Source organism: Lucilia sericata, unplaced genomic scaffold (assembly GCF_015586225.1).
Source record: "Lucilia sericata isolate MDLA Ls3-8-SP2 unplaced genomic scaffold, ASM1558622v1 Contig000356F_arrow, whole genome shotgun sequence".
NCBI lineage: Eukaryota > Metazoa > Arthropoda > Insecta > Diptera > Calliphoridae > Lucilia > Lucilia sericata.
In genome coordinates, this window is record NW_023994376.1 from 31,939 (window position 1) to 51,432 (window position 19,494).

The 19,494-nt window shown below is 31.2% G+C and overlaps 1 protein-coding gene across 2 annotated transcripts in view; it reads left to right on the forward strand.

Moving 5' to 3' along the window:
- The first annotated feature begins 17,680 nt into the window (after window positions 1-17,680).
- Window positions 17,681-19,494, forward strand: part of LOC119604047 (octopamine receptor Oamb) — a 178,542-nt gene continuing 176,728 nt past the window's right edge. For both annotated transcript variants that reach the window (XM_037956400.1, XM_037956399.1), the window contains exon 1: window positions 17,681-18,024. The gene's annotated coding sequence lies outside the window, so the exon portion shown is untranslated. The remainder of the gene's footprint in view (window positions 18,025-19,494) is intronic.

Genomic DNA, 19,494 nt, shown 5'->3' on the forward strand with positions numbered 1-19,494 from the left:
GCTCGATCACAATTATAATTATTTAAGAAAGTTGGTCCTAAGGTGGTATCAATATTTATATATTAATATTTTTAGAGAAATGTTTGAGTCTTAAGTTGAATTTTAGAATAAAGTCGTAACTATTTCTGAACTAGGTCCTATAATGGTCCTACCTTCTCATAATTTGTTAGGGTGATTATGCTATTTGAGTATTTTTTCAGAAAAAGGTCTTCTGTTTGGTATAATTGTGGACTTAACTGTACGAAATTTGATGCAAAATTTTTTCATATGTATAACAAATCATTTATATACGATTTTATTTAAATAACGATTTATTTGACATGGGGTCTATTCAGAGTACCATAAAATCTGGCATTACGGGTGGTCAGTTGCCCGCAGGACTTGTCCTGGCTGGACAGTTGGTTGAGGCTGAGGTTTATACCCAAATATTCGGGGAGAGAATGTTGGTTCAATGACTGATATATCCAAATGGCATATATGTCTGGATTTTCTCTCCGGTGTTGTTGCCATCTCAACAGATGTCACTGGTGATGTGACAGAGCAACTTATGCTGGATTCCTGAACCCGTTGAGTGTCTCTTACTCTTAGCGTAGTAGGGCGCCAGTATAGGTTGGGGAATTTTCAGGTTGACACTTGGTAGTTGCCTGTCATTCCGTAGATCATTCTTTATGGTCTGAGAATGCAACTGATGTAATTGGTGAACGATCGGGAAAGACTCCTCTGACCGACAGGAGACTAGTACTGATTTAGTAGACCATTTACTTCAAGGAAGTTCTCGGTGCTGTTGCCATCTCAACAGGATTCATATTGTTTCATACTACGTGACTTATGGTTGAGGCCCACCACTCAACTTGTCGGGGCAATTATTGGGTTTGAATTGACTTTGGAAATTTCAACATCTTTTCTCACATTATCTGACATACAGAGGAATCCTGATATATTGGCTGGGTATTTCGGACTACCAAATATGTCTCTAGATGCTGTTGCCGAATCAATAGAGTCATCTCAGTAGTGTGGTTGCGCGGGCTTTAACAGATTATAGAATGTACTGGAATGGGTCATTAGTTGATGGGGATTGCATTTTAAATAATGCAATCTTTCATGACATCATAAGGGATTTCACCTGATATTGGGGTAGTCGCCCCTTCTATTGACTTTAGACCAGTGATTGCTTTTTCCTTTCGGGGTTTGCATAGGGATTGATCCCATGCTGCCTGTCATTCCGCAAAGGGACTACAATGGCAAGAGATTAGATAGCTCGAGTACTTCAGCAAAGTGCTTGTACATGAACCGGTTCAGCCATGTACAAAAATTGCCACCTGAGTTCTACATAGAAGGATACAGGGGCGCGTAATAGACTGTTTCAAGTCTACCAGTAGATGAATAAGACCACCGTGAAATAAGGCCGTCAAGGCAGGTGACACGCAAAGCACTCGACAATCTTGCCACCAGTGTGCAGCCCTTTTTGTTTCCTTATTAGTCAGTTAAACTGATAATAACTTTTTTTGCATAATTATAAGGGATCTTTAACTGCCTAGACTCTAGACTAGCATATGGACTAGCATATGAACTGGTCTATGAAATGGTTTATAGACTAGTCTATGGAATAGTCTATTGACTAGTCTCTGTGTTAGTCTATTGTCTAGCTTATTAACTACTTTATAGATTAATCTATGGAATAGACCATCACTAGTCTATGAATTACTATTGACTAGTATATGGACAAATCTATTCATTTGTCCAAGAACCAGTCCATCGACTGTCTATGCACTTGTTCATTGACTACTCTATGAACTACTCTATTAACTAGTCTCTTAAGTATTATATGGACTGATTTTTTGAGTAGTCAATTGTCTAGCCTTGGGTCCAGTCTATTTTGTAAACGAAGTTTAGTATATTTTTAATAAGTGCAAGGACGATTACCCAGAACTGCTGGATTAAACATATGTATGTACTTGTATTGTACATATGTATGTGTATATATGTATGTATGTGTGTATTTATATTTTCTAATTAATTGAGATTTATTAATTTGTCTTTTATTTATATTTTGAGACAAATTACAAAATATTTATTTTTCAATTCATAACAATGAAAATTATAAAAAAAATTATTTATTTGTGGATTATTTGTATTTTTTTAATAAAGCAGTTTAATTTAATATTTTGTGGTGTGTTTTTGCAGTTACTTTGACGTCTGTAGGCCACTTATCAAAATTATTTAAAATGTGTTGGTGATTGCGAATACTTTACTACCCAGCCAACAAAATTGTTTCAAATTAAATTTAAAATGTTTTCTAAAAATGTAACCATTTGAAAAACTTTTTAAAAAGTTATTCGCATTTCCTTCCAATATGTTTGCAGTGTTAAATTTAGTCATTTTTTTTGTATAATTAATATTAATCTTGCCCATTGTCAATTTGTTTTGCATCACCAAATTTGGTTAATTTATGCATATTTGTAATGTAACTCAAATGCAATTTTTTACTTTAATCGAAAAAACCTCTATTGGCGGTAAAGTTATAAACAAAATTTTATATAAATCAAATGAAAAACAAAAAAACTGTGGGCTATTCTATTTCTAAATCATGTTTATACATGAATTATCTTGTTAAAACTTTTCTAAAAGCTTTATTGTGTTTGGGGGAAAAAAGTCACTTACACACTTATCATGTTTAAAGAATTTCCTGGTCAGTATTGTAGAAATATTTTTAGTAAATAAATAAAAATACAAATAATAAATAAAACGACTCTATCACGGTCAATTAAAATGAAACAAACTCAGATTGTTTTCAAAGTAAGTAAAATAAATTTTAATACATAGTAAAAATTAAAGTTAATTTAAAGATTTAAAATATATTCTTTTATTTTTTTGTCAAAAATATTGAACTGAACTAAAACTGAACTAGAACTGAACTGGAACTAAACTAGAACTGAACTAGAACTGAACTAGAACTGAACTAGAACTGATCTAGAACTGAACTAGAACTGAACTAGAACTGAACTAGAACTGAACTAGAACTGAACTAGAACTGACTAGAACTGAACTAGAACTGAACTAGAACTGAACTAGAACTGAACTAGAACTGAACTAGAACTGAACTAGAACTGAACTAGAACTGAACTAGAACTGAACTAGAACTGAACTAGAACTGAACTAGAACTGAACTAGAACTGAACTAGAACTGAACTAGAACTGAACTAGAACTGAACTAGAACTGAACTAGAACTGAACTTGAACTGAACTAGAACTGAACTAGAACTGAACTAGAACTGAACTAGAACTGAACAAGACTTTATATTTTACCTTTAAATCTTAAGACGAAATTAAGTATGTATATATAAATGTATATAAATTTTCTATAGATTATATTTATGTACATATGTATGTATGTGTGTATGGTTTCTCAGACTAAACCAATCAAGTAATTTGAGCCATAAAAACATTAATGACATATGTGTATATATTCTTTAAAAACAAATTTATATAGACAATTTTCCACATAATCCCCATGTCACATATGAACAAGGTTTAACGACCCTTAATTTATTTTAACGAAATAGATAATAAACCTATTACCTTATTTTTGCCTCCAATTTAAACCACAAAAAAAACAAACATATAGATTTTATTCATGGAAAAATCAATAAGACATTGCATGTCAATTGCAAACTGCAAAAAAGCAGCAATGTATAATATATAAATTTTAACCAAAAGACTACATATTAAAACATTAAATAAATTGTATAAAGGTTTTCTTTTGTTGTTGCCGTTTTGACACTTGTTGCTGTTGGGAAAATAAACCAGCCGTATGAATGGAGGGTATAAACTTAATAAAATTAACATTGAATTGAAAGGTTGAGGTAAAAATCGACAACCTGTCATTAATACACACATACATGTATGTATAACCAACACCAAACTGTATGTGTTTGAGCAGATGAATTAATTTTTAGAATGATAAAAAATCCCAAAAGATACAATGTAATTGAGTACCAAGAACATAAATTGAAATCAATTCAATCTGTGCAACAACAGCAAAATTTATAAGGCATAATCAGCGAATGAAATAAAAAAAATGTTAAAAAATGATAGGTAGAATAAGGCTTTAAAAGCACATCTTTTTTCCAATTCACAAAATACTGAGAGTATGGCGCCCAGCATTAGTGGGGGCGATACATATGTAAAATTGAGGATGATTTTTACCAGTAATGTTTTACAAAAGAAAATGGTTTTTGTATAAATAGAGAATTTATGTAAAGTTTTCTTATGATTTAATAGAGATAAAGAAATTTATAAAATAATCTTCTAAAAATAGAGAAAGGTTTCTATGAATAGCTTTCTGTAAATAGTAACTCTTTTAAAAGTTTTCAATAAATGGAGAATGAAATAAATTAATATAAAAAGAAAACTTATCAAAAGCTTTATTTAAGTTGATAAAGTTTTCCATGAATATAGAATAGAAAGTTCTTTAAATAGATCATCTAAAGAATGCTTTTTATGGAAAGTTTTCTGAAAAAGGAGAATCAAATCTTATTCATATATATATAGTATTATGGAAAGCTTTCTATATGAAGGGAATCTATTGAAAGTTTTTATAACAAAACATATATCAATTGACTTCTATTAAATATAGAATCTTAAGAAAGTTTTCTACAAAAGAAGAATCTATAAAAAGCTTTCTCTGAATAATTAATCAATAGATTTTTTTATATGTATAAGAAATGTCAAAAGTTTTCCATATGAAGGGAATCTTAAGATTTTCTTAGAATATAATATTCTTTAAATAGATCATTTGTAGAAAGTTTTCTTCCAAAAAATAAAGCATTTTCTGAATGAAATATCGAAGGTTTTTCCCATAGGTATATAGTATTATCAAAAGCTTTCTCTATGAAGAGAATCTATTGAAAGTTTCCTATAACAAAACATACAATTACAGCTTTATATTAAATAGAGCATCTTTAGAAAGTTTTCTACGAAGGGAGAATCCATCAAAAGCTTTCTCTAAATAATAAATTGAAAGTTATCTATAAAAAAATAATATTTTGAGATTTTTCTATAAATGTAAAGCTTATACGATGGAAGTTTATAAGACGCAAGTTTTCTATTAAAAGATAATCGATCTATATTTTATTCTATAAAGGAATACCCTATCGATAGACTATCATTAATCGAGAATTTATCGAAAGCTCTCTTTAATTAACAAAAATCATTTAGCGAATGTTTGAAGAGTTTATTTAAAGTTTTTTAGTAGAAAGAATCAGTTGAAGGTTTTCTATAAATAGAAAATATATTCCCAATTTTCTATTAAAAGATAATCTTACGAATGTTTTATATTGACATAAAGCTTATAATATTACATAATAATATATGTATATTATAATAATACAAATTTTTGTATTTTTTATTCAATACATAATCCGCACCATAAGGTTTGCCGGGATAATACACCCTGATTTCTCAGTTGTATTGTTAGTATGTATGTTTTTTTTAATAAAATGTAAATGTATAGAAAATCAAAAGTTAAAACTTTAATGCTGAATAACAACAGGAAAAAGAAACGAAAAGAAATCCATCATTTAAGCTCACGTGAGTTATTTATTGAAATTGAAAGAACTTAAAAAAAAAACAAGTAAGAAATTATAGTCGGGCGAGGCCGACCATGTAATACTCTACACCTTTGACAAAAATATAATGTGATTTATTTGCAATAATAAAGCATTTAAATTGAATTGTACCTTGCCTCAGATATACATACTTAAACCGTTTATTGTTGAATAAAATTGTGGACATTTAAGTGAAATTTTGATGGGGTCTTTTCATAGGGGCTAGGGTCATATGAGGACCTATTATTATGGAATTCGTGAGGGTCATCAAATCTTGTATAGAACTTGGTTTTTACAGCTTTTTTCTTCGAGATATGAGTATATTAAACATAATTATGAACTTAAAAGCCCTATTCGGCGGGTTCAGTTGTATGGGGGCTAGGTGAAATAATGGACCGATGTGAACCATTTTCAACTGGCTTCGTTTACGGTACCATAAAAGATCATGTGAATTATCTCCAAAATTGCGACCTGTAGTTTGATTACAAAGTTTAAAAGCCCTATTCGGAGGATCAGTTGTATGGGGGCTAGGTGAAATAATGGACCGATGTTAACCATTTTTAATAGACTTTGTCTACGGTAGCATAAAAGATCATGTTCCAAATTTCATTGAATTATCTCCAAAATTGCGACTTGTAGTTTGATTACAAGGTTTACAAGCCCTATTGGGGGGTTCAGTTGTATGGGGGCTAGGTGAAATAATGGACCGATGTTAACCATTTTCAATAGGCTTCGTCTACGGTACTATAAAAGATCATGTGCCAAATTTCATTGAATTATCTCCAAAATTGCGACTTGTAGTTTGATTACAAGGTTTACAAGCCCTATTGGGGGGTTCAGTTGTATGGGGGCTAGGTGAAATAATGGAACGATCATAACCATTTTCAATAGGCTTCGTCCCTGGGACAATAGAAGATCATGTACCAAATTTCATTGAATTATCGTCAAAATTGCGACCTGTAGTTTGATTACAAAGTTTACATGGACGGACGGACATAGCTAAATCGACTCAGAAAATGATTCTTAGCCGATTGGTATACTTTAAGGTGGGTATAGGACCAATATTATTGTGCGTTACAAACCCAATATACCCTCCCCAATGAAGTGGTGTAGGGTATAATAAAAATAAAATCTTTGCCAATTCGCAAAGATTTAAATCACAATGACGATATTTCATTGTGATTTAAGTTATAATAAGTTTTTTTATACCCTCCACCACCATCAATGGTGATAGAGGGTATATATAAGTTTGTCGTTACGTGTGTAACACCAAGAAATATTCACCTTAGACCCAACAAAGTATATATATTCTGGGTCCTTATCAAATTCTGAGTCGATTTAGCTATGTCCGTCTGTCCGTCTGTCTGTCTGTCTGTCTGTGTAAAACACGTTCACGTTAAAACTAAGCAAAGGAAATCAACCAAATTCACCCAAAATATTTATTATTATCCTGAGCAGTTTGGTATTGAAAATCAGCAAAATCGGTTCACAACATAAAAAGTAATGAGTAAAAATTTCAGACTACCTCGAAAAAAATACGTTTTTTTCATAATTCTTTTAAAGATTTCTCAGAAACTACCAAAGATATTTCGATGAATTTTATCACACATTATCTTTTTATGGCAGTGATCAATTATGTTCAAAATCTTTACAATCGATCCCATATTTCCCATAGCCCCCATACAAAGGTATATATTCCCGGAAATTAGTTAATCGTCAATAACTCCCTCAAATATATTGGTATCAACACAAAATTTTGTACTTGTAAATATAATATAAACAGAAATCATACTGTCAACGTAGACTTCAGTCGGTCCACAATTGGTCATAGCTCCCATATAAGGTTCACTTCCGAAAATCACTTAAACGCACATATTTCATTGATGAATAAAGCTATTGTGATAAAATTCGAGTAGGGTGTGTTTTGTATACATACAAATCATTCTACAAAATTTTTTACGGATCGGTCCATTATTGGTCATAGCTCCCATATAAGGTCCACTTCTGAGAGTAACTTAAACACACATATTTCATTGTCAAATAAAGTTATCTTAAGAAAATATGTTTTGTCTTTACATAAATCACTATACGAAATTTTTTCTGGATAGGCATATAAAACATTCTACCAAATTTTTTCTGGATCGGTCCATATTTGGTAATAGGACCACTTCAAAAAATCCCTTAAACGCACATATTTCATTATCAAATAAAGATATCTTGATAAAATATGATTTGTGCACATATGGATCACTTAAACGCACATTTTATACATAGATATAAAATTTGACATAAATGTGTATTTTCTATATATGTATATGAATCATTATATGGAATTTTTTGCGGACCGGTTCATAAGTTTTCTTAGCTCTCATATAAGGTTAACTTCTGAAAATCACTTAATAACACTTAATTCGTTATTAAATTATTATATCCGGATAAAATTCGACATGAGTATGTTCTGTGTATAGATAAATCATTCTATTAAAATGTTTCGAACTGGCGTATTAATATAAATTTTTCTGGACCTAATCAAAATTAGTTCGACAAAAATTTTGGCAAGTTATCTAAAAATTAGATAGTTAGATGGGTTTCAATAAAAAGTAGCTTGCTGGTGGAGGGTATATAAGATTCGGCATAGCCGAATATAGCACTCTAACTTGTTTTTTACTTTTTTTGTATGTAACATGATTAAAGGATAAACAGGAAATAATTTAAAAAAATTTGTTTGAAGAATCTAATGAAATTAATGGAAATTTTGAAATAACAGAAATAACATGTACATTAAAAATTTTGTAAATTTAAATTTGAAACAAAACAATTAATCCAATATCTTTGTCTTCAGTGAACTACCGGAATTATCAACATCAAGCATGTAAAATTCAGTTGCTTAATGGCAAATAGACCAGTATATATGTAGTCTAGTCTATAGTATAGTCTATAGTCTAGTCTATAGTCTAGTCTATAGTCTAGTCTATAGTCTAGTCTATAGTCTAGTCTATAGTCTAGTCTATAGTCTAGTCTATAGTCTAGTCTATAGTCTAGTCTATAGTCTAGTCTATAGTCTAGTCTATAGTCTAGTCTATAGTCTGGTCTATAGTCTAGTCTATAGTCTAGTCTATAGTCTAGTCTATAGTCTAGTCTATAGTCTAGTCTATGGTCTAGTTTATAGTCTAGTCTATAGTCTAGTCTATAGTCTAGTCTATAGTCTAGTCTATAGTCTAGTCTATAGTCTAGTCTATAGTCTAGTCTATAGTCTAGTCTATAGTCTAGTCTAGTCTAGTCTAGTCTACTCTAGTCTAGTCTAGTCTAGTCTAGTCTAGTCTAGTCTAGTCTAGTCTAGTCTAGTCTAGTCTAGTCTAGTCTAGTCTAGTCTAGTCTAGTCTAGTCTAGTCTAGTCTAGTCTAGTCTAGTCTAGTCTAGTCTAGTCTAGTCTAGTAGTCTAGTCTAGTCTAGTCTAGTCTAGTCTAGTCTAGTCTAGTCTAGTCCAGTCTAGTCTAGTCTAGTCTAGTCTAGTCTAGTCTAGTCCAGTCTAGTCTAGTCTAGTCTAGTCTAGTCTAGTCTAGTCTAGTCTAGTCTAGTCTAGTCTAGTCTAGTCTAGTCTAGTCTTGTCTAGTCTAGTCTAGTCTAGTTTAGTTTAGTTTAGTCCAGTCTAGTCTAGTCTAGTCTAGTCTAGTCTAGTCTAGTCTAGTCTATAGTCTGGTCTAGTCTATAGTCTAGTCTAGTCTATAGTCTAGTCTATAGTCTAGTCTATAGTATAGTCTAGTCTATAGTCTAGTCTATAGTCTAGTCTATAGTCTAGTCTATAGTCTAGTCTATGGTCTAGTTTATAGTCTAGTCTATAGTCTAGTCTATAGTCTAGTCCAGCGGTTCCCACCGATTTTTACTTCGCGGACCCCTTGAAGAACTTATTTAATTTCGCGGACCCCCATACATATTTTGATATCTTATTGTTCTAAATAATTGTCCATCCGAAAATTGACCTAGTTCATTAATTCCTAGGTCTAATAAATGTAGAGATGTCATATCTATAAAATATTCCCGTACATTGAGAATATATAATATTTCAGATAGGTTTTCAATTGCATGTTTTGATGATAGAATGACTTCTTTGTTGATATGTTAACATGATGTTTAATTTTATGATCGTGAGATCTTTCCTGTTCATTTTTCTTCAAGGTAGCGAAAAGGTTTCTTTGTCAAATATTGTCACATGTGCTTAAGGAGTCACGTTTCAAAAATTTGTTGCGATTGCAAAGGGTGAACTGAGTAAGTGAGCTAAGTTTTCGGGAAAATAATATAAGAACGTTGGACTACTTCTATGTTGTTGCGGAATGCGTTATCCGCATAATATATGATTTGAACTCTTTGTTAAAGTACTGTGAATTTGGAACTTAAATTTGAATTTTAAAATACCAACGAATTATTTTACTTCATGGTTTTTGGCTACATATTTACGCGAAACAGTATGGATTTTCTGATGTTAATTTAATAATATGTATTGGTCGACAAAATCATGTTAAAATCTGTGTATCACGTCGGATTGGAATATTTATAAAGAGGTGCATAAAGAGTCACCTCTGTTTTGGAAATATATAATTTTAGTCCTTTCAAACAAGAACACTTTTGCTTACAATTTGATAAACTTAAATCTGTGATAAGCTTGTCTTTGAATTGAACTTCATACTCAGGAATACCAGTATCCCTAATTTAATTGTAAGGCAGAGTATTATTTGTCTGAAATAAAAACCATTATTTCAGTACATATACAGGAAATAAAAATTACGAATCACGCAATACTTTACTTTATAAAAGTTATACAATAAATTTGTAGGGCCTAGCTTCTTCCTGATAAACAACCGAAAAAATAAATAAATAAAATAAAAAATAATTATAGTCTAGTCTATAGTCTAGTCTAGTCTAGTCTAGTCTAGTCTAGTCTAGTCTAGTCTAGTCTAGTCTAGTCTAGTCTAGTCTAGTCTAGTCTAGTCTAGTCTAGTCTAGTCTAGTCTAGTCTAGTCTATAGTCTAGTGTATAGTCTAGTGTATAGTCTAGTGTATAGTCTAGTCTATAGTCTAGTCTATAGTCTAGTCTATAGTCTAGTCTATAGTGTTCAAACATATTTGAACATAGTTTAAAACCTTATTTTGGTGCATGGGTTTGGTCATAAAAACTATTCGATTAGTTCACTTGAGTTACAAATAAATATTTATCGCTTAGTTTTTTATGGCAACCTTTAGTAATGATAAGAATGCTAGTACTAAGATGCACATTAATTATCTTGTTTATGTAACGCATAGACACTATGAGATATAATTAGAAATAGAGCATATTCTTATCACTAGCGCACTTGAAAACCTACCCTTAGATGGGATATGAAATTGATAAGATTGAATGCATAAAAAGAGTGCATGAGGTCTTATCTTAGCTTTAAGATAGTTTTAAGATTTTGTTTAATAGTTCTTAAGTTTTTAGTTTTATAAATAAATTTAGTGTTTAAAAAGAATCCAACGAGTGCCTTACAACCACTCGCGATCTTTTAACATTCAGAGTGTTCATCGAGATTCGGACGAGTGCTTTACAACCACACGCCATCTCGTAACATTCAACAATAAAAGTATATATTTTGTTTTATGTATTTTTACATTTGGTCCTTCGACCCCAATCAGTGCTGTTGCCAGGTTCACTGTTTGTGAAAAAAAAAACGTCAATCTCGGCTTCGACAGAAATTGAATTAGCAACAGCTCATTATAAAATTAAATAAATAAATAAAAAGTATACAAAAAAGAAGTATACAATATGTCGACAACAATAAAAGAAGACCTAGAAACAAGGCTACGGAAGTACATGGAATCCATGATAATCTCCATTAAAGAAACGATGAGAAATGAGATGCTGATAATGCTGCAAATTGCAGAGTAGCAAATTAAAGCACCACTTAATGAAAATGTTAAAAAAGAGCAAAAAGCTCCAAGAGTGCTAGAAGAAACCGACCAGAGTTAAAAAGAGCTCCAAGAGAGCTAAGAAAGGCCAAAGAGCCAAAGGAGGTTCCAAGAGAACCACTAAAAACTCCACGAGAGTTAAAGTCTAGTCAATAGTCTAGTCTAGTCTATAGCTTGGTCTATAGTTTAGTCTATAGTCTAGTGTATGGTTTGGTATATGGTCTAATCTGTAGTATAGTCTATAGTGTAGTTTATAGCCTAGTCTATTGTATATTTTCTGTGGCTGATTTACCTCAAATATCTTGGTTCCCTAAATGTTATGCATGCGTATGCTTAATATTAAATTGGAAAAATTCATAATACGTCAGTTGGATGTGAGGTTATTATTTCCTAAGTTTTGAGCAAAAATAGAAAACACAAAAACTTTCCATTTTTATAATTTTAAATAATTATTATTCGCCCATGTCTTCCATATGTAATTAAAAATTACTGAAATTTAATGAAGCATTACATCTGAATAGAACACAAAATTGTAAAAATAATAAAAATAAAAGCCAGTAGTTATGCATAGAGTAAATGTATACAAAAAGGGATCAATTAATATTGTCAAACTTTTCTCATACATCATCGTCGCATTTGGAATTAATAGAGATAACTATGGTATTCTTAACAAAATTTTCATCAACATAACCAATCGTTAATACAATCAACAATTCAATGATTTATGGGAATGTGATCATCCATTCAAAACACAGACATGAGTAAATACATTACATATGTATTTATAATGTCAGCCATGGGTACATTTGAATTATTCTGTTTGTCGATCTAACTTTACTTTCTTAGGTAGGTATTCTTCACCTGTAACTATATTCTTTCAAACTTCGCTCAATATAAATAAATATCAAATACACCCATAAAAGTGGTATGTACAATGCCCATCACTGCTAGCTATAAACTCATATGTGTGTTTAATATTTAGTAAATGTTGTATGTATGTGTCACACATCACTTGAGCCAAAGGTGAGTCGTTTGTAAACGAAAAGAATAATCATCTATTACGTATTAGAAACAACTTTGAGTCAATATTACGACATACAAAAAAGTAAATAGACTAGTATATGATTACATCCAAATTTCGATTTCTTATTTTTTATAAATTTAAGTTCTTTTTTCTATAAAGTTGACATCAACAATGACACAATAAAGAAAAGAAAAATACCACAAAGAAAGAACTCTATATAATGCAACAATGAGATGTCGTAGAAAAAAATAGCAGAAGTTGCAAAAAAGTATGGAAAAAAACATCAAAATGGCACGTTCGAACGTTCAACTGTGGTTTTATACACTTTTAACAATAACAACAACCTCAACTGAAACACTACATATGTATGTATGTACAATGTACATGTAAGTACTCGTACATTGCCATGAGGTGTTTTTTAATTTTTTGAACATTGATGTTTTGAAATACAATAAAAACCAATATCTCTTTCACGAAAAAAGAATGAAAAAGAGTAGGTGAGAAATTAAAATGAATGAAAGTAAAAGTTTTACAAAGTTGTCATATATATTTAGGTAAAGAATGAATTTTAAAATGTTATTAAAGCTAAGTCGTTTAAGAATCCATATCATCTATTAGTAAATTAAAGGTGATTTTTTACTGTGGCAAAAAAATGTTATTAAAGCTAAGTCGTTTAAGAATCCATATCATCTATTAGTAAATTAAAGGTGATTTTTTACTGTGGCAAAGTAGGAGAAAAGTAAATAAGTAAATGGCTGGTTAAATTTTCATAAAATTTAGGATGAATATACAGGAAATGATTTTTTCCAAGATATACTTTTTTTTTGGCTTTTACGTGGGTGTCAAATATTGGAAGTTTTTTGCAAACGTTAATTTGAATTTTAAAGTAACCCATAAAAAAGTCGAAATAATCTAAAGGTTTCCAGTGGCCTCCGTAGGTTAGTGGGTACAATGCGAGGCGGGTAAACCGGAGGCGGGAGGGGCGAGGCGAGGCAGACGAACGAACGAACGAACGAACGAACGAACGAACGAACGAACGAACGAACGAACGAACGAACGAACGAACGAACGAACGAACGAACGAACGAACGAACGAACGAACGAACGAACGAACGAACGACGAACGAACGAACGAACGAACGAACGAACGAACGAACGAACGAACGAACGAACGAACGAACGAACGAACGAACGAACGAACGAACGAACGAACGAACGACCGAACGAACGAACGAAACGAACGAACGAACGAACGAACGAACGAACGAACGAACGAACGAACGAACGAACGAACGAAACGAACGAACGAACGAACGAACGAACGAACGAACGAACGAACGAACGAACGAACGAACGAACGAACGAACGAACGAACGAACGAACGAACGAACGAACGAACGAACGAACGAACGAACGAACGAACGAACGAACGAACGAACGAAACGAACGAACGAACGAACGAACGAACGAACGAACGAACACGAACGAACGAACGAAGAACGAACGAACGAACGAACGAACGAACGAACGAAACGAACGAACGAACGAACGAACGACGAACAAAGAACGAACGAACGAACGAACGAACGAACGAACGAACGAACGAACGAACGAACGAACGAACGAACGAAACGAACGAACGAACTAACGAACGAAGAAACGAACGAACGAACTAACGAACTAACGAACGAACAAACTAACTAACTAACTAACTAACTAAACTAACAACAAAACTAACTAAAACGAACTAACTAACTAACTAACTAACTAACTAACTAACTAACTAACTAAAACTAACTGACTAACTAAACTAACTAACTAACTAACTAACTAACTAACTAACCAACTAACTAACTAACTAACTAACTAACTAACTATAGTTTCCCAAATATACGAATTTTTTGTATTTAATTCATATGGGAGGTATGACACCTCATGCCCACTATAGCTACGCCGCCGATTTTGTCGCCATATGTTCATATGTATGTAAAAGTTGTCGATACCAATTTTGAGGAAATAAGAGCTAAAAATTTCTGAGATATGCGACTTTAAATACTTATTTTGTATGAGGACTGGCATCTCGCTCGCTTAAAATTTTTAAATAAAAGGTTATAAAGAATCTGTCTTCCCCCACCAATGCTTTCATTACCACCCTCTTAAGTAATCATAAGTAAAATATTATATTATACGAGTACCTGCTGCCATTGCTGATAAGCTCGCGAATCATGTATTTTTATCATAATGATAATAGAAAAGAGAATACAATGGAGGTGAATGACTTAAGTTGAATATAATGCTCTAGAAGCTCATATTAGGGTCAATTGCGGTACTCTCGGAAGTTTATATTTGATTCTCTCTCAACCCCTGGATAAAGAAAGCCATATAGCAAATAGCGTGGAGCAGATTACTGAGAGCAGACTCAAGAAGGAAACAGCTGCCTGTCTTCAAATATATCAACAAAACCAAGCACAACCTTTATCAAACGAGTATACACTCAGAATCTTACGAGTAAGGGATATGAAGCTATTGTGAAGGCGACCATATCGTCCAAATAAATCTCAGAGGTTAAGAACGAAAGTATTTCTTTCTATTGGGTCGACGGCAATCTAAGAAAGATCTTCCTGTACTCTCAAAGTCTGAGGTCTACATAAAATTTTGGAACAAATTGGTAAATGAGCGTATAATGGAAAATCTTGGCAGCGAAAATTCTAAACTGGCAGTGGAAAAATGGGTCTTTTTCACATGAACGTGAATTCTAAAGGAATTCTTCTTGTGGCCGCAATCGAACAGGACTTTAAAGCTAGTCTTGCCAAGAATTTATCTCACCGGGTTGTATTTGTTTGATTGTCCTTGAAAGATTTGGAAGTAATCATTAAAAGATAAGTTGTTGAGTAAGTACAATTCGTTATCATGTGTTTGCTGGGTTAGTCGTCTTTTTCATTAAATTGAAACATTTTCTAATAAAAACATAAACAAACAACTTTGATTTTTAACAACAACATAACAGGATATTACTAACTCCTTAAAGAAAAACAAACAAACATAAAAGAATTATCATTCAAAGTATAAACGTGTGTACGACAAAATGTACAAACATTTTATATAACATCTTTCGAAATTCCTATAAATAAAATAATCACTTAAAAAACTACAATCAAACATATGTTATACTAAAATAAAATCCACATACCACACGGTAGCAAAACAATTAAGGAGCACAACATATAGTACTATGTAGCAACAACATTCATTCATGTTTTGATGATAATTTTTGTTTTTATTTTGTCAGTTTTCTTTTAACACTACTGACACAGTCACTTTTTACAGCCCACTAGCAATCGGACCATTCATAGCGCCAAAAAAAAAAAACATCGCAGTTGAGAAGAACGAAAAAACAACTGTAATGACATTTTTTATATTTAACTAAATACAAGTTGCAGGGAAAACTTTTCCTCCCCCTTGTTGTATCATTGTTGTTTAAACAAGTCAAACGAACTTGGAAAAACTGTGAGCATAGTTATATGATATGACATGATATGAAGGTTTGATGCTAACTGCAGGGGAAATTTGTTCTCATACATATGGGAAATTCCGTTTTTGTTTTGTTTAACGTTGAAAGAAATAGGTCTTGCATAATTGCAGTTTTTCCAATTTTTTATTGATATAATAATATATCCATATATATCCACTATAGACTAGACTATAGACTAGACTAGACTAGACTAGACTAGACTATAGACTAGACTATAGACTAGACTATAGACTAGACTATAGACTAGACTATAGACTAGACTATAGACTAGACTATAGACTAGACTATAGACTAGACTATAGACTAGACTATAGAGTAGACTATAGACTAGACTATAGACTAGACTATAGACTATAGACTAGACTATAGACTAGACTATAGACTAGACTATAGACTAGACTATAGACTAGACTATAGACTAGACTATAGAGTAGACTATAGACTAGACTATAGACTAGACTATAGACTAGACTATAGACTAGACTATAGACTAGACTATAGACTAGACTATAGACTAGACTATAGACTAGACTATAGACTAGACTATAGACTAGACTATAGACTAGACTATAGACTAGACTATAGACTAGACTAGACTAGACTAGACTAGACTATAGACTAGACTATAGACTAGACTATAGACTAGACTATAGACTAGACTATAGACTAGACTATAGACTAGACTATAGACTAGACTATAGACTAGACTATAGACTAGACTATAGACTAGACTATAGACTAGACTATAGACTAGACTATAGACTAGACTATAGACTAGACTATAGACTAGACTATAGACTAGACTATAGACTAGACTATAGACTAGACTATAGACTAGACTATAGACTAGACTATAGACTAGACTATAGACTAGACTATAGACTAGACTATAGACTAGACTAGACTAGACTAGACTAATAGACTAGACTATAGTCTAGTCTATAGTCTAGTCTATAGTCTAGTCTATAGTCTAGTCTATTGTCTAGTCTATAGTCTAGTCTATAGTCTAGTCTATAGTCTAGTCTATAGTCTAGTCTATAGACTATAGACTAGACTATAGACTAGAATATAGACTAGACTATAGACTAGACTATATACTAGATTATAGACTAGACTAGACTATGGACTATAGACTATAGACTATAGACTATAGACTATAGACTAGACTAGACTAGACTAGACTAGACTAGACTAGACTAGACTAGACTATAGACTAGACTAGATTATAGACTAGACTAGACTATAGACTAGACTAGACTATAGACTAGACTAGACTATAGAGTAGAATATAGACTAGACGATGGTCTAAACTTGAAACTGGTTTATTGACCGTTGAAAAAATACGAGGTTTTAAAAACCAAAATAAACATAGAATTGCCCATAAGTCTATTATCGACAATCAACCACAGCACAACCTGGTGAGCGAACAAATTAGATGCAACATGTTGTGCGATGTTTTTCTCCGTTAGTATGAATATTGTTGGCCAGTAAAAAAGCAACAATATACAATTTTGAATTTTCTTAGCAAATACTAACAAAGTTGGCAGATTGGAAATTAGTTTGTGTTGAAAATGCCGACTAGATGGTCGTCAAACTAACAACCGGTTGTTGTATATAAGCTTTAAATGTTTTGAGGAAAATAAGAAAGAAAATATTAAAACGAAAGTGAAAATATTAAAGAGTGTATGTTGCAAGGAAAAAGGATACGAAACATGTTCTGTGAAAGTGTACTTGCAACATGTTTGTTATAAAGTTTAAGCAAATATAAGCGGGCATGAAGAAAATACGTTTTGCCTTGTAATATAAACTAACAGTTAAATTAGATTCTTAATGAAAAGTTAGTCTACGTCGGTTACTTGTCGGTTAAAGCTTAAAGTTAACGGAATAAATAAAATATAATAGAAAAAACAGTTTATGAGAAAAGTAAATAAATTATATAAAATGAAAAATATGTAGTAAAATTTAAGAAAAAATATTTACAATTTTAATATAAAATACATTTAAATGAAAAATATATAAATTACTAAATTAAAAAAGAATCTTATATCTTTATGTAAAAAAACAACAAATAAGATACACCTTTTATGAAAATGTAAATCCACAGGCGTTGCCACAAAATACAAGAAAATAATGTTAATAAAACTAAAAGTAAATATTAAAATATCTTTTAATACGTTTTGTTTGTGTGTTTGTTGTTTGTGCCACAAAAAAGATGAAAGAAAATTTGCAAATATTTATTATTTGTATTTCTTACAAATCTGTATTATAGTGTTGTTTTTAAATAGTGAAAAAAAAAAAATAATAAAATAAAACTATTTGTAAAAACGAAAAATAATAAAAATAATATAGTAATAAAATATTATGGCAATTTTTAAAAAGATATATATTTTTTTAAAGCAAATGAAAAAATTAAATTAAACAAAGCAAAAACAACACGTTTGAATATTTAAGCAGAAAAAGTGAAACAAAAATCAAAAGAGCTTAAATGAAATGAAATTATTTAAAAAATTTTTATAATAAAAATAAATAATTAAAACGAAACATGCAGTGTATTAAAAAAAACTAATCAATTGTATAAATAAACATAAAAATTCATTTATTGAAACATTAAAAATAAACAAACATTTTTATTTACTTAAAAATTAATTAAAAATCAGTTGTTTAAATAAAGAAATATTAATTGTTAACTATAAAAGCATTCATAAAAATTATGTTATAAAATAAAGAATTTTAAACATTTATCAAGTGTGTTTTAAGCAGGTTGTTAGCCTGGTTATCATTAATTAACTTTGTTTAAAAATTTTTAAATATATCTTCAAAACCGATGTTAAACTCGAGTTTAAATTTTTGCTGTATGTGTTTTTTTCTAGTTGAAATAAAGTATATTTATACCCTTCACCTTCCGATTATATGCCGAGTTTTTATATATATAACGGAGTCGTCCGTCTGTCTGTCCGTCCTTCCGTGCGTATGTTGAAATCAGTTTTCAGAGAACCCCAAATATCGGCGAGATATCGAAAAACACAAATCTTCATTTAAAAAATTATATACATATACTATAATATAGAACTTTTTGGTACTTTTTGAATTTTGTATAATATTGAACCTATAAACATACAATTAGGCGTGTAGGGACCGGATTACTTTTTCGTTCTTTAAATGGTATTTTTTGAGTTTTATAATATAAATGAGAACCTATAAGAGGGCACTATTTTGTACTTTTTCGTGTTTTAAACGAAACTTTTTGAATTTTCTATAACATTGACATTTCTATAGAAACATAAAATTAAGCATATACAGCCCGGCGTATATGAGAACCTATAACAGGGGACCTATAACAGAACTTTTTAGTATTTTTTCGTTGTTTTGGTACTTTTTGAATTTCCTATAATA